Below are 16149 nucleotides of genomic sequence, written 5' to 3' on the forward strand. Positions count from 1 at the left end.
AAAACATTCATGTAACTTTATTGCAACACTCGATTTACTGTAGTGGTTTGGAACCACAGTATTTCCAGGATCTGCCTCTATAACAGTTAAGGGCTAAGGATTTGAATCAGACCTGAGTTGAAATGCTGGAGCTACTTGATCTACTGTTACCTTGGCTAACTGTTCATATCATAAATGGAGATAAGGATAACGACCTTATAGGATTGTTTTAATACTAAAGGTGGTACTGTTTTTAAAGGTGTTAATATAGTGCCTGATTGTCACAAATACTCAATGGTAACATCATTATCAATCAAAAGTATGGCTCTTGAAATCAAATACTTTTTAAAAAGTTATTGGTTTAACTCAAACAATAACTCAGACATGTTAAATGACACCTCTCATCACTCAACTTAAAACAGAGATCTCAGAGTAATTTCTACTCAAAACTCCCTTCATGGATATCACTTTTTTGTTGTTATTGGTTTTTTTTTTTTTTGCCTCTGTGGTGAGAACACTGAGGATCTATTAATACTTTCTTTGCAAATTTTGAGTATATGATACAGTATGATTAACTCTAGTCACCATGTTGGGCATTCAATCCCCAGGACTTACACATCTTACAGGTAACTGAAAGTTTGTTCTCTTTGACCAGTTTCTTTAACAGTTCAAACAAAATCCACCTTCTGGTTGATAAGTGTATAGATAAGAAAATATGTTTATTATATTTACAAAAAATAGATTGTTTTTCTCACTTTAGGAGTGCTGCATGACTTTTATAGACTCTTTGGAACAGGTGGGACATCTGAGGAAAAATATGTCAAAGATAACCACTATAATATGTATATGTTTCTGTCCAGTATTTTATAGTATGTATTTAAAATTTTTTTTCTTAATCTGAAAGATGTTTAAATTATGTAGTTTGATTAATGCAAAATAACACTTTTGAAATGTCTTAGTTTTTCATAACTTAAGCCAAATGTTCATGTTATTTTTTTAACTAAAAGAAGCATTTAAAACATTAAATAATAGATACTTAGATTTAGGTTCCAATAAAATTGGAATCACATTTTATAATATGACCAGTTCTTCAAAAATTGCTCTTGTATAACACCAGACAAATAATATTTCAAGATAAAGTTTAATTAAATGTGTTTTGTTAGAATTTTAATCTAATTTCTTTCATTTTCTTCTATAAGATTTTAAAATGTAAACATAAAAATGACACACTAACCAAGAGAAACTGTAATCCTTCCCATTGTTTTAAAGTGCTTATTCCTAGCTCATGCGAGTCTGTCAGCATGTTTTCAGTCTAATCTACCAAGGCCGGATGCACTCTGGAGGTATTTCTTAATGGAATTTTCAGGGGAGTCAATGCTGTTGTACAGTAGACTAAACAATTTGATGACCAGCACATTCAGAATATATATTATGTAACTTCAGAGAACTTGGGAAATGCAGAGGCTCCTTTCTAATGCTAAGCAGTATCTTTGGCCATCCTTTCTGAAGAAATAGAAAAAAGAATTTTGATGACTTATTTCCAGTTAGACAAACTGCAGATGAATGGTGAGTGTAAATTTATTTCTTTCAGCTATTACATCAGTAGGCTAAAAGCCTGTACAAAAAATATTCAGATGGACAGTAAGGAAGGCAAGATACAGCAGCTCGAAGCACTTGGCTGTCATTAATTTGTTAACAATTGTTCATGCATCAATATTATTAGATGATGTTATGGAAGGTAGATCAGGTCTCCATCCATTAACCAACTTATGAATATGACATTAAATTAGAAGAACTTTATTTTATGTTATTAAGTATGTATTAAAGCAGGTTAAGCTATGAACTATATGTTAAATAATGCCATATTTTAAATAATGTCCTGATTCATTTAAATGTTATGGCAAGAATAATATCAGAATAAAATTTGATGTTTAACAGTTATTCTATTGTTGAAATAATTGTCTTTCTTTTATTTGATCATATTTACTATGTTTCTCATATTTCTCCATTGTTTGGTCTAGTGTGTCTTTTCTTACCTCATTTTTAATTCCTCTTGCTTTCCTAACACATTAATGGTGGTTTTAAAAGCAATCTCTCTATATTCCCAAAGTCTCTTCCTTGAATATCTTCAGCTACTTATTTTATTATTTTATTATTATATATATATATAGCTGGTATATATATAGTATATACCAGCTATATATAGATAATAACCAAATATTAGACTTTTATTCTAGACTTTCCAGTGGCCAATTTCTAAGTCCCCTCTCTTTCTTTCCCTTTCCACTTAGTTTACTATTGAGTTTCAAAATATCATCTGAAGTATCTCATCAGTTTCTTCTCTCCCCTTCAATATCCGTTGCTGTAGCCATAAACAAGATTGGTAAGAGCTATAGCTCTCCCCAGTGATAGCCAATAGAACTTTCTGCAGTATCTTTGTTGTCAGATATGGTAGCCATTAGGGGAGCTATTGAACACTTGAACTGTGGCTTATGCAATTGAGGAAGTGAAACTTTATTTAATTTTAATTGACATTAAATCTGTGCACATAAGGCTAGAAGCTACTGTATTGAACAGCACAGGTATAGATTGGTGTCAGAAGTTCCAAGATAAAGACTTCTGGATTTATCTTAAATCCAAGAAAGTATATATATCACTCTGCTGCTTAAAGACTTTCCATGTTTCCTCCTATGTTATTACATAGTTGGATTCCAAAGGCTCACATATAAGGTCCACGTTGATCTCATTCTATAACACTTTTCTAGTCAAGTTTACATTAAACTTGTCCTTCTATGCTGTAATCCATCCAAATTGAAATATTTTTGTTCTGAGTCCATGGCTTATGCCTTCTCCACACTCATAATTTGACTCATATTGTATTCTCCTCTAGAAATTCTTTGCCAAAACTGTGTTTCCAAATCATCTTAATTGTTTTTAAGAGAATTTCAAATGTATTTGGAATTTTAACAGCAGAATACATTTTGTGAAATTGTGTATAATGAAACCATTTCTCCACCAGTTACATCAGTGGACCAGAGCCAGTTTATTTCAGAAGCCCCAGGGTGCCTTAAGACTATTTGTCTCATTATCCCTGTTATTTTCCCCTTCAGGGAACTGTCCTTAATAAACATTATGTTTCTTCTGCTGGTTAGTTTTTTAAAAAATTATTATTCAATTTATTTAAACTAAAAGAAAAAAATAAGTTCACCCATTTATCTGATCACACCTGCTACCTCTCTACTCCCAACCCTCACCTCTAGCTACCAGAGGCTGTTCTGTCTACGAGCTTGGTTTTTTGTTTTATTTTTAGATGCTGTATATAAGAGAGATCATATGGTATTTGTCTTTCTCTGTCTGACTCATTTCACTTAGCATAATGCCCTCAAGGTCTATGCATGTTGTTGCAAATGGCAAGATTTCATTCTTTTTTATGGCCGAGTAATATTCCACTGTGTACCTATACCACAATTTTTTCATTCATTTATTGATGGACACTTAGTTTTTTTCCATACCTTGGCTGTTATAAATAATACTGCAGTGAACGTAGGGGTGCATATCTTTTTGAGTTAGTGTTTTCATTTTCTTCAGATAAAGACCCAGAAGTGGAATTGCTAGATTGTATTATAGTTCTATTTTTATTTTTTTGAGGAAACTTCATACTGTTTCCCGTAGTGTTGCATCAATTTACATTCTTACCAACAGTGTACAAGAGTACCCTTTTCTCTAATTTCTCTCCAACACTTGTTAATTCCTTTTTTTTTTTTCTTTTTGAATAACTTCCGTTCTGACAGGTATGAGGTGATATCTCATTATGTGGTTTTGATTTGCATTTCTCTGATTAGTGATATTGAGCATCTTTTCATGTACCCTTGGCTATTTCTATATCTTCTTTGGAAAACTGTCTATTTGGATCTTTTCCTCATGTTATAATGGAATTAACTGTTCAGTTTCAGCTGAAGCTGCCACTTATTTTATGAAGCTTTTCCCAATTTCCCCTGTTAAGAAAGCTCTCCCTCCACTGAATCAGTCTAGTTATCTGTCTTTATTTCCTCCTGCTGCTGCTGCTGCTAAGTTGCGTCAGTCGTGTCCGACTCTGTGCGACCCCATAGACGGCAGCCCACCAGGCTCACCCATTCCTGGGATTCTCCAGGCAAGAACATTGGAGTGGGTTGCCATTTCCTTCTCCAGTGCAAGAAAGTGAAAATGAAGTCGCTCAGTCGTGCCTGACTCTTAGTGACCCCATGGACTGCAGCCTACCAGGCTCCTCCGTCCATGGGATTTTCCAGGCAAGAGTACTGGAGTGGGTCGCCAGTGCCTTCTCCACTATATCTGATTTATTCCATAATCTTCAGTCTCTGGTCTACTGTCTAGTATATAGAAACATGCAAAATAATGGATTATCAAATGATTGGTTAACAATAACTGAATTAATGTGGAATTTTGAATGTGCTACTCTTACTATCATCAGAGCATTTCAAATGCAAGTAATTACCTCATTAGATACATAAGAATTTATAAATGTATTTCATATATGGAAATGTGTTTTATTTTTATTTATATATATTCTCTCAAATATGGAAGTAGTCTCTTACAGCTAAAGGGTTTGCATATTTTATACAAATTGTTTTCTTTTTATGTGCATACATAGCACATATTTTTGTCTGATATGTCCTGAAAAAAGCAATTTTAATTTTTTAGTCTTCTGGATAATTGGCTCTGTTCTTCATTTTATTTTTCACATGTAGAGCAGTCTCAAACATCATAATTATATGCTACAAAGCAAAACATCATGTGAAAATATTTATTTGGAACCAGAATATTATGTTGAGAGAATTTTCCCACCATGAACATTTGTGTGCCATCTGTATTCAGTCCAAGCAAGTTGCTCATTACTATTAAGGAAACTTGGATAGTAGACCCTCTAACTCCTTGGAACTATTAAACTATAGCAGTTACCAATATAGTAAAACTAAGACGCTTTGATGCACTGTTTAATGTTTTGTGAACTTTCTCTGGAATATCCTGAGATGTTCACTTATTCCCTAAGAAACAGTCTCAGATAGTAAATAGGTATATTCATATTGGGCTTCCCTCATAGTTCTGTTGGTAAATCATCTGCCTGCAATGCAGGAGACTTGGGTTTGATTCCTGGGTCAGGAAGATCCCCTGGAGAAGGAAATGGCAACCCACTCCAGTATTCTTGCCTGGGGAATCCCATGGACACAGGAGCCTGGTGGGCACAGTCCATGAGATCGCAAGAGTTGGACACGACTTAGTGACTAAAGCACCACCATATTCATATTGTAAATACAAACCAAACAGTATTTAATGCTTTTATTTCAGTGGTAAACTTTATATTTGTATGACTACAGAAATGAATGATTCTTGGGACTTTCCTGATGGTCCCATGGTTAAGATTCTGCATTTTTGCTGCAGAGGGTGTAGGTTCAATCCCTGGTCAGGAAACTAAGATCCCACATGCTGTATGAGTCTTCCAATAAAACAAAACAAACTCAAAATCTGTTGTAAACAGTATTAAATGACAGGCTGTACTAAGGATTAGACATTAGGCATTAGACAAGGTTCAGTTGCTAAAGAAGACTCATAGCACCAACATGTTATGACTTAAAAATGTGTCAGTTCCTTGCATGGAAAGGCCCCAACAAGGCACCAGCATTAAAGTCCAGATACACATGTTCCCCATCCTTTAGGCTTTCTATTTTGTTCCACTAATCTATATTTCTGTCTTTGTGCCAGTACCATACCGTCTTGATGACTGTGGCTCTGTGGCGGATTCATGTTGATGTATGGCAAAACCAATACAATATTGTAAAGTAATTAACCTCCAATTAAAATAAATAAATTTATATTAAAAAAAATTAAGCACATATTCTCTTAAAAAAATAAATAAAGTACAGATACAGGTCACAGCCAGAGGCTTGCTCAGAGTAAGGGTGTGAGGAAACCAAGCTACTGGCCTCCCTCTGCAAAGGCCGTTACTAGGGCACACATTTTCTTTTAGACCAAGAACACAGTTTTCTCTTAAATTGAAAACCACTTACATGGGCACATAAAACCACAGAACCCAGGAACCCAAGATGGAGTCTCAACCAGAATTTCTTACATCCCAGGGGTCCCGTAGGCATCTTCCTGATGCACAACCTGCCCCTATGGCCCTTTCCAGGTCCCTCACCAAGACCAGGTGCAAATCATCAGTCTTGCTTGTCAGTGAATATTGCTGACATGGTGATATATCACCCCAGATCTCCTCAGAACTACAGTTACAAAGCAACACTAGTAGTCCGTGCAGTTTGTACCCTGGCCAGGCTCAGGGCTGGGTGGGTATTTTTCTTATTGCAGGGCATTTTCAAACCTGGCAGGGGGGATTGACTCTCACAGTTCAGACACCTAATAACAGGAACCATTTCTTTCAATGTGTAAAAGTGACAAAGGATTAGTATTCAGAATATATGAGTCACTTGTAAACTAGAGGGAGAGAAACTCCAAACATATTTTTAAACACACACACATAAAAACTTACTAATGGTTTAGGAATGATGAAAAATACCAACAAAAAAACTTAGCAGATTGCAAAATTTTCAGAAGTCTGCTAGATACATTTCAATAAGAATCTGGGAAAACAAAGGCCTTCACAAGCTGCCATTAGTAGTGGAAAATGGTCCAGTCACTTAAAAGAGCAATTTGACAACCTTTACCACAGGGAAGGATGTTTCTACCTTAAGATTATTCATCTCCTAGGAATATACTTTATAAAAATTAGAAAACATAACATGGGAAACATTTGTATGATTATTTATTACAGCATTGCTTTTAATCATGAAAAATTAGAAACAATATAACCTATAAATAGAAAGTATAGATACATTAGTTACCTATTTTTAAATGGACTACTCAGTAGAGGTTAAAATGAATGAACATTCTTGTATCATGAGTCAGTGATGTAATATCATACAAACCCTGAATCGTGAATATGCTATTAATTCTAAAATTTTAAAACATAAAGCTGAGTGGAAATCAAATTACAGAAAGACACAAATTTTATTGCATCACTTATACGCAATTAAAAACCAGATAAAATCTCATAATGCATTATTTGTGGGACCATTCAGATGTCATGAAATATAAAATTTAGGAAAGATGAACACCACCTTTTTTTTTGGATAGTAGTACTTCTATGGAGAAACTTAAATATTCTTAGTGAGGGGTCCAAAATGATTTATTTCTTTGAAAATAAGAACTTATGATAAATATGGCAGAAAGTTAACTACAGCATTTGGAAAATTAAAACTGTGCCTCCTAGAATTTAGGCAGTAGAGAGACAAGTGACAGACTTGCATCTGAAAAAAAGAAACCTATCAAATAGATATGGAGGCCACAGAGGTCACACTGCCTCCCCATCAAAAGTAAAAGAAAATAATAACTTTTAAAGTAGCCTAAAATGTGATAAAAATGGACTTCATGTGAAGAAACCTCTCTGGGCTTACCTTGGATTTTTCCTAAAATTACTGCCTGATTGGTTGTAGAATACAGCCCCAGCTTATGAATAGAAACTAAGTGAAGTGTCCTCAGCTCCCAGCGATAGTAGAGACATTTTCAAAGTCAAGAGTGATGAACTTCAATGGCTCCATTTGGAGTGCTTCTAAATAATTCTCACAGACACTAAAGAAACATTCCATGGAATAATAACTGGCATGAGGACTCTGCCATATTCAGAGGAAGTCATCAAGGAAATAGGTCTGTCATTCAAGTCAGTCTTTTCTTGATCCTGTAGGCTGCTTGTTTGGAGTGAGAATGAAGCAAAGGAAGTGAAATATGAGAAGGGGTAGAGATGACAAAGATGAAGAACCAGATAATACCCCAGGAGTGATGGAGGACTGGACCAGGTAAGAGACTCAGCTCTGAACTGAATGAGACTATGGAATTGATCATTACAATACAATGGGCATTTTAATTGTAAACTTGAGACTGTACCTTATGACTAAATGTGGCCAGATCCCTTTTCATTATTTAACAGTGATCGTAAAAGTTATGGGACCTGTTTGCAATTTCATCCTATGTGGGGGAAGAATTGGTCCTACAGAGTTGGTCTAAAGGGTCAGTGAGAGGAACAAATGTTTTATATTTATGCCTTAAGAGACACTAGTTGTACAATAAGTGGATCTTGTGGTTATTTTGTGAAAGACAAATACAGGACACAAAGGAACATGTGTCTTCTATAGAGCAGTTGTAATATAGACCTTAATCTGCTTGTCGATGATTTGTGAGCATCATTATAATAACCTAGAAGAGAAAGGTAGAATTTGGTGAATATATATATTATAAACTACTTCACAATTCTGATCTAACTAAAACTTGTAGCATTTTTCAGTTTTTTTGTGATAATCACTAATGTTACACATTGCAGTCCTATATATTTGTTTTGAGATGCCACATGTGGTATTGTCAGAAAATACCACAATGGAAACATGAAGGAGAATTGGGGAATCATTCATTTAACACAGGGACAAAGAATGTGTTGGTTGAGTCTAATTTTTACCTGAATCATTTAGATAAATTCCTCTATCTCCAGTGTTTGAGGCTTAAGTAAGAAGTTTGATTACTTTTGTGGGGGTGGGGAAGGGGATTGTTTCAAAGTTTTTGATTTTCTTATTTTCACTTGTCACAGTGTTTTTGTTTTCTAATGTGCAAATTCTCTGAAAGCCTATAATTTCCTCTACACAATTACAGTGAAGTATGACTGAGCAATTCAAGTGACCATTTGAGGTAATGGATTTGAGTTGCTACAAACTAGTTGAGTTAGAAGCTGTAATATTTAATGCAGCAATGCTCAGGGTGAACTTCTGTGTCACACAACTTTAAAGCCAGATGATGCTTATCTGAATAATTTGGATGATGTGATCTTTACTGCAAAGTGCCTACTATATGCAACATAACATTACATGACATCTAAGGGATCTTGACAAAGTTTGGAAAGATGAAACCTGTGAGGTCATAGTCTTTAACTACTAGCATGATATGACATACCAGCTGCTGAGTAAAGCCAGAATGTATGTTCTTTCTATAGGGTTGGATGATTAGCAGTAGAGTGATTTATATCAAAATGTCAACATGAGTTCCCAAACTTGTGTCTACTAAGCACTCTCTATCCCATATTGCTACATATAATATCCTGTTTCTCTCCCTCTAGAGACATGACCAGTGCCCCAGGAGGCATCTGATGGTTTAACCAGAACGTTAAGTGACTTTTGAATTCCTTAGAATTGACTGATCACGTACTCTAATCAGTAACACTTTTCTAAGTGTGCATCACACACACCCATGTTCTTTTAATTTATAATTTATACTTATACTAATGTTCTAGTACATTATGTTCATTACTCAACATAAACCAATACTAGAAATGTAAGATTTTTGAGTAAAGATTAAATAACCATTATTTCTGCAAAGATATTTTACAAGAGTCTTCAGCCTTAGATTCCAGCTTTGAAATTCTTAATTGCTGTTTTTTTTTTCCTCTTTTTTTCTTTTTTCTTTTTTTTAAATTTTATTTTATTTTTAAACTTTACATAATTGTATTAGTTTGAAGGGGAAAAAATTAATAAGATGCCATAAGTGCTTCAGTGTGTGTTGCCCCAATGTGATTTCATTCTGGAAGTCCACTGAAAGTGGAATTCAGTAACCAGGGGAATGTTATGTGACAGAAATTAGGCAGTCTTCAAAAACAATCCATGTAGCTGATGTAAATGTATGCATGCTATGCTATGCTAAGTCACTTCAGTCGTGTCCGCTCTGTGTGACCCCATAGACGGCAGCCACCAGGCTCCCCCGTCCCTGGGATTCTCCAGGCAAGAACACTGGAGTGGGTTGCCATTTCCTTCTCCATTGCATGAAAGTGAAAAGTGAAAGGGAAGTCACTCAGTCGTGTCCGACTCTTAGCGACCCCATGGACTGCAGCCCACCAGGCTCCTCCATCCATGGGATTTTCCAGGCAAAAGTACTGGAGTGGGGTGCCATTGCCTTCTCCGAATGTATGCATAGATCAAGCAAATTTTGAGAACAAATGTCTGGTGCCATAGGGTTGTGTTCATGAAATGCATTGCAAAAGAAAATATTAAAACACTTTCCTGGCTCAAAGATGTAGAAATGAACACTGTTATAGAGCATTTGTGGGACAAACACAGAGGGGATTTTCCATTACACCACAATTGTTGTGGCTTCCCTGATGGTGTTGGTGATAAAGAACCTGCCTGTCAATGCAGGAGGCATAAGAGATGCGGGTTCGATCTCTAGGTCAGGAAGATCCCCTGGAGGAGGCATGGCAACCCACTCCAGCATTGTTGCCTGGAGAATCCCCATAGACAGAGGAGCCTGGTGGGCTATAGTTCATGGGGTTGCAAAGAGTCGGACACAACTGAAGTGACTTAGCACACATGGAGCTTTGTTGTAATTAACTTGCAAGAGGCAACAAAGGTAAAGTCAATGATTTCAACATAAAGAGAGCTTTTCTGTCCTGTAAAGGGCTTCCTGGTAGCTCACTCAGTCAAGAATTTGCCTGCAATGCAAGAGACAAGGGTCTGATCCCTGGGTCACGAAGATCCCCTGGAGAAGGAAATTGCAAGCCACTCCAGTATTCTTGCTTGGAAAATCCTATATAGAGAGGAACCTGGCAGGCTACAGTCCATGGGGTGGGGGTGGGGGGTGGGTGGGTCACAAGAGTCGGACATGACTTAGCAACTAAACCACCACCACCACTTATCCTCTAAAGGTAGGATGAAAATCCAGCAACTAAACCACCACCACCACTTATCCTCTAAAGGTAGGATGAAAATCCACTTTAATGATCCCTTGCTCAGACGAATACTTAGGGCAAATGGGAGCATCTGTAACCCAGGGCTTAGGAGACAGAAACAAACATGTCCCAGTAACCAGACACATAGATTCATGTGTTGGATCATAACCATGTTGGATCATTCAAGCGTTTGCAAAGGTATACAGTGGCTTTTAAGGACAACCATAGCTGTTCAATTCTTTATTAAGTGTAGAGACTGGAAACTCCTTTAACTTACTAGAAAGATCATGACAAAAGGTAGCCTTTTCCATGCAAAGTTGCAAGGGATGGTGGAAAAAAGGAAAATAATAAAAGGAATCATTTCTCTTGGTTATTCCTTGAGGAAGGTCTCAACTCTTTGTTGAAGAGGGAATGGAAGTTAAAATAGGAATACTGCTGCAGCTCTGCACAGTACTGCTGGAACCCGAGTTCCAAAAGAAATAAATGTGTACCAGGGAGAAAGAATTTTATGTGAAAATATAATCTGGGGTAAGCATTCACAAACTATATGGTCTGTGGGTCAAATCTGATCCTTGCACCAGTTTGTGTTAACAAAATTCTATTGAAACACCCATTTATCTCCGTATTGTCTGTGACACATTTCACAGTATAATAGCAGAGTTGACTAGCTACAACAGAAACAATGTTTCTTACAGAGCCTAAAATATTTATCCTCTGACCCTTTACAGAAAAAGCTTTCTGATATATAGGCACTGGGGTTTGATATATACCATTAAAGTTTCTGAAAAGACTTGTAATTAATATAAACATTTAATGAGTAAATATTCATTTATTTTATAGGAAAAATAAGTTGCATATATGTAAGTATTTCCCTGGGTATTTTATCCTGAAGGTCTGTGTTATATATGTGTGTATAAAACCATTTAGTAGACAACACATAGTACATTCTAGAATGTAAATTCAGCCATTCTTCATCAGTCACTGGGACTCTATTCTCAGTTTACTTTTTTAAAAATTAACTAATGTATTTTAATTGGAGGCTAATCACTTTACAATATGGTACTGGTTTTTGCCATACACTGACATGAATCAACCGTGGGTGTACATGTGTTCCCCATCCTGAACCCCCCTCCCACCTTCCGCCCCATCCCATCCCTCAGGGTTGTCCCAGTGCACCGGCCCCGAGTGCCCTGTCTCATGCATCAAACCTGGACTGGTGATCTATTTCACATATGGTAATATACATGTTTCAATGCTATTCTCTCAGGTCATTCCACCCTCGCTTTTTCCCAAAGAGTCCAAAAGTCTGTTCTTTACATCTGTGTCTCCTTTGCTGTCTATCATATAGGGTCATTGTTACCATCTTTCTAAATTCTATATATATATATGCATTAATATACTGTATTGGTGTTTTTCTTTCTGGCTTACTTCACTCTGTATAATAGGCTCCAGTTTCATCTACCTCATTAGAATTAATTCAAATGCATTTTAATAGCTGAGTAATATTCCATTGTGTATATGTACCACAGCTTTCTTATCCATTCGTCTGCTGATGGACATCTAGGTTGCTTCCATGTCCTAGCTATTATAAACAGTGCTGCAACGAACATTGGGGTACACGTGTCTCTTTCCATTCTGGTATCCTCGGTGTGTATGCCCAGCAGTGGGATTGCTGGGTCATATGGCTGTTCTATTTCCAGCTTTTAAGGAATCTCCATACTGTTCTCCATAGTGGATGTACTAGTTTGCATTCCCACCATCAGTGTAAGAGGGTTCCCTTTTCTCCACACCCTCTCCAACATTTATTGTTTGTAGACTTTTGGATAACAGCCATTCTGACTGGTGTGAGATGGTACCTCATTGTGGTTTTGATTTGCATATCTCTGATAATGAGTGATGTTGGGCATCTTTTCATGTGTTTGTTAGCCATCTGTATGTCTTCTTTGGAGAAATGTCTGTTTAGTTCTTTGGCCCATTTTTTGATTGGGTCATTTATTTTTCTGGAGTTGAGCTATAGGAGTTGCTTGTATATTTTTGAGATTAATTCTTTGTCAGTTGCTTCATTTGCTATTATTTTCTCTCATTCTGAAGGCTGTCTTTTCACCTTGCTTATAGTTTCCTTCATTGTGCAAAAGCTTTTAAGTTTAATTAGGTCCCATTGGTTTATTTTTGCTTTTATTTCCTTTACTCCAAGAGGTGGGTCATAGAGGATCCTGCTATGATGTATGTCGGAGAGTGTTTTGCCTATGTTTTCCTCTTGGAATTTTATAGTTTCTGGCCTTACATTTAGATCTTTAATCCATTTTGAGTTTATTTTTCTGTATGGTGTTAGAAAGTGTTCTAGTTTCATTCCTTTCCAAGTGGTTGACCAGTTTTCCCAGCACCACTTGTTAAAGAGATTGTCTTTTCTCCATTGTTTATTCTTGCCTCCTTTGTCAAAGATAAGGTGCCAATAGGTGTGTGGATTTATCTCTGGGCTTTCTATTTTGTTCCATTGATCTATATTTCTGTCTTGGTTCCAGTACCATACTGTCTTGATGACTGTAGCTTTGTAGTATAGCCTGAAGTCAGGCAGGTTGATTCCTCCAGTTTCATTCTTCTTTCTCAAGATTGCTTTGGCTATTCGAGGTTTTTTGTATTTGCATAAAAATTGTGATGTTGTTTGTCCTAGTTCTGTGAAAAATACCGTTGGTAGCTTGATAGGGATTGCATTGAATCTATAGATTGCTTTGGGTAGTATACTCATTTTCAATATATTGATTCTTCCAATCCATAAACATGGTATATTTCTCCATCAATTTGTGTCCTCTTTGATTTCTTTCATAGTGTTTTATAGTTTTCTATATATAGGTCTTTTGTTTCTCCAGGTAGATTTATTCCTAAGTATTTTATTCTTTTTGTTGCAATGGTGAATGAAATTGTTTCCTTAATTTCTCTTACTATTTTCTCATTGTTAGTGTATAGGAATGCAAGGGATTTCTGTGTTAATTTTATATCCTGCAGCTTTACTATATTCATTGATTAGCTCTAGTAATTTTCTGGTGGAGTCTTTAGGGTTTCCTATGTATAGGATCATGTCATCTGCAAACAGTGAGAGTTTTACTTCTTCTTTTCCAATCTGGATTCCTTTTATTTCTTTTTCTTCTCTGACTCCTGTGGCTAAAACTTCCAAAACTATGTTGAATAGTAGTAGTGAGAGTGGGCACGCTTGTCTTGTTCCTGACTTTAGGGGAAATGCTTTCAATTTTTCACCATTGAGGTTAATGTTTGCTGTGGGTTTATCATATATGGCTTTTATTATGTTGAGGTATGTTCCTTCTATTCCTACTTTCTGGAGGGTTTTTTTCATAAATGGATGTTGAATTTTGTCAAAGGCTTTCTCTGCATCTATTGAGATAATCATATGGTTTTTATCTTTCAATCTGTTAATGTGGTATATCACGTTGATTGATTTGCAAATATTGAAGAATCCTTGCATCCCTGGGATACAGCCCACTTGGTCATGATGTATGATCTTTTTAATATGTTGTTGGATTCCATTTGCTAGAATTTTGTTAAGGATTTTTGCATCTATGTTTATCAGTGATATTGGCCTGTAGTTTTCTTTTTTTATGGCATCTTTGTCTGGTTTTTGTATTAGGGTGATGAAGGCCTCATAGAATGAGTTTGGCAGTTTACCTTCCTCTGTAATTTTCTGGAAGTGTTGAGCAGAATAGGTGTTAGCTCTTCTCTAAATTTTTAGTAGAATTCACCAGTGAAGCCATCTGGTCCTGGGCTTTTGTTTGTTGGAAAATTTTTGATTACAGTTTCAATTTCCATGCTTGTAATGGGTCTGTTAAGATTTTCCATTTCTTCCTGGTTCAGTTTTGGAAGGTTATACTTTTCTAAGAATTCATCCATTTTTTCCAAGTTGTCCATTTTATTCACATATAGTTGCTGATAGTAGTCTCTTATGATCCTCTGTATTTCTGTGTTGTCTGTTGTGATCTCTCCATTTTCATTTCTAATTTTGTTGATTTGATTCTTCTTCCTTTGTTTCTTGATGAGTCTGGCTAATATTTTGTGTTTGAAAACTTCTTCTTCACGACTCCCTCCCCGGAATGGATCTCCATCCCTAACTCCTTTGTCTCTCTATTTGTCTTTTATATTTTGTCCTACCTACTTTTGAAGAGAATGGGCTGCATTTCTGGGTGCATAGTGTCCTCCACCAGCATTCAGAAGTTGTTTTGTGGAAGTTGCTCACTATTCAAATGATCTTTTGATGAATTTGTGGGGGAGAAGGTGTTCCCCTTATCCTATTCCTCTGCCATCTTAGGACCGCCCCTGGATTCAGTCTAAAATTGCCAAAAGAAGAAGTGGAGTTGTTTTGTGGTTTAAGAAATTATCCAATTGGAGACTGCTGTATTTTGAATGAGGCATTCACGAAGATTTAGAATCTCTCCTTTCACATAAATGGACAATTCTCCAAAAAGGGACTCCAAATGGGTGCTAAACTATCACATTAGTGTGTTCACAGTGCCTCCTCAGGATTCTAGGCCTATGCTTCTGAGGAGAGCAGGGTCTGTGAGATACCAGACTCTGCTCAGTTTACTTTTATGTGGTAGTATTTTAATTTTAACTTCTCTAATAAATGACAGTGTTGATACTCTTTCACATGCTTATTTGATACATAAATATCTTTACTGATAGTGTCTGTTAAATGTTTCATTCACTTTTAATTGGATTGCTTTATTTAAAAAATGTTTTGAAATATAGTTGATTTATAATGTTGTGTTAGATTCAGATGTACAGCAAACTGAGTCAGTTATACATATACATATATCCAGTCTTTTTTAGATTCTATTCCCATAGGTCATTATAGAGTATTGAGTAGGGTTCCCTGTGCTATATAGTAGGTACTTATTACTTACCTATTCTATATATGAGTATGTATATGTCAATCCCAATCTCTCAATTTATCACTCCCCCGCCCATTTTTCCCCCCTGGTAACCACAGGTTTGTTTTCTGTGTCTGTGACTCAACTTCTGTTTTATAAATAGGTTCATTTGTATTGTTTCTTTAGATTCCACACATAAGTGATCTCATATGATCTTTGTCTTTGTCTGAGTTACTTCCTCAGTATGACAGTCCCTAGGTATTCTCAGTTTTAAATTGAATTTCCTCTCCAGTGGTACACCATTTGGGTATTTCTTCAGACACAAGGAGCTTAGAATATTATCCAGTTAAAAAGACCTATTAAGATTTTTGCAGACAGAGAAGCAAATAAAGTAAGAAACCAGTTTCCCCAAAAGGTTGTATTAACTGTTTTTGTCCTGAAAACTTTTGTGTTACTTTTCATATATATATATCACCTGTCCAG

The 16149-nt window shown here is 36.1% G+C and overlaps 1 long non-coding RNA gene across 1 annotated transcript in view; it reads left to right on the forward strand.

Moving 5' to 3' along the window:
• The window catches only part of LOC129638524 (uncharacterized), a 30835-nt gene that overhangs the window by 4511 nt on the left and 10175 nt on the right, over positions 1–16149 (forward strand). Inside the window, exon 2 of the long non-coding RNA XR_008707879.1 lies at positions 7772–7883. This is a non-coding gene — a long non-coding RNA (uncharacterized LOC129638524). The remainder of the gene's footprint in view (positions 1–7771; positions 7884–16149) is intronic.

The sequence above is a fragment of the Bubalus kerabau genome, chromosome X (assembly GCF_029407905.1).
Source record: "Bubalus kerabau isolate K-KA32 ecotype Philippines breed swamp buffalo chromosome X, PCC_UOA_SB_1v2, whole genome shotgun sequence".
Lineage (NCBI taxonomy): Eukaryota > Metazoa > Chordata > Mammalia > Artiodactyla > Bovidae > Bubalus > Bubalus kerabau.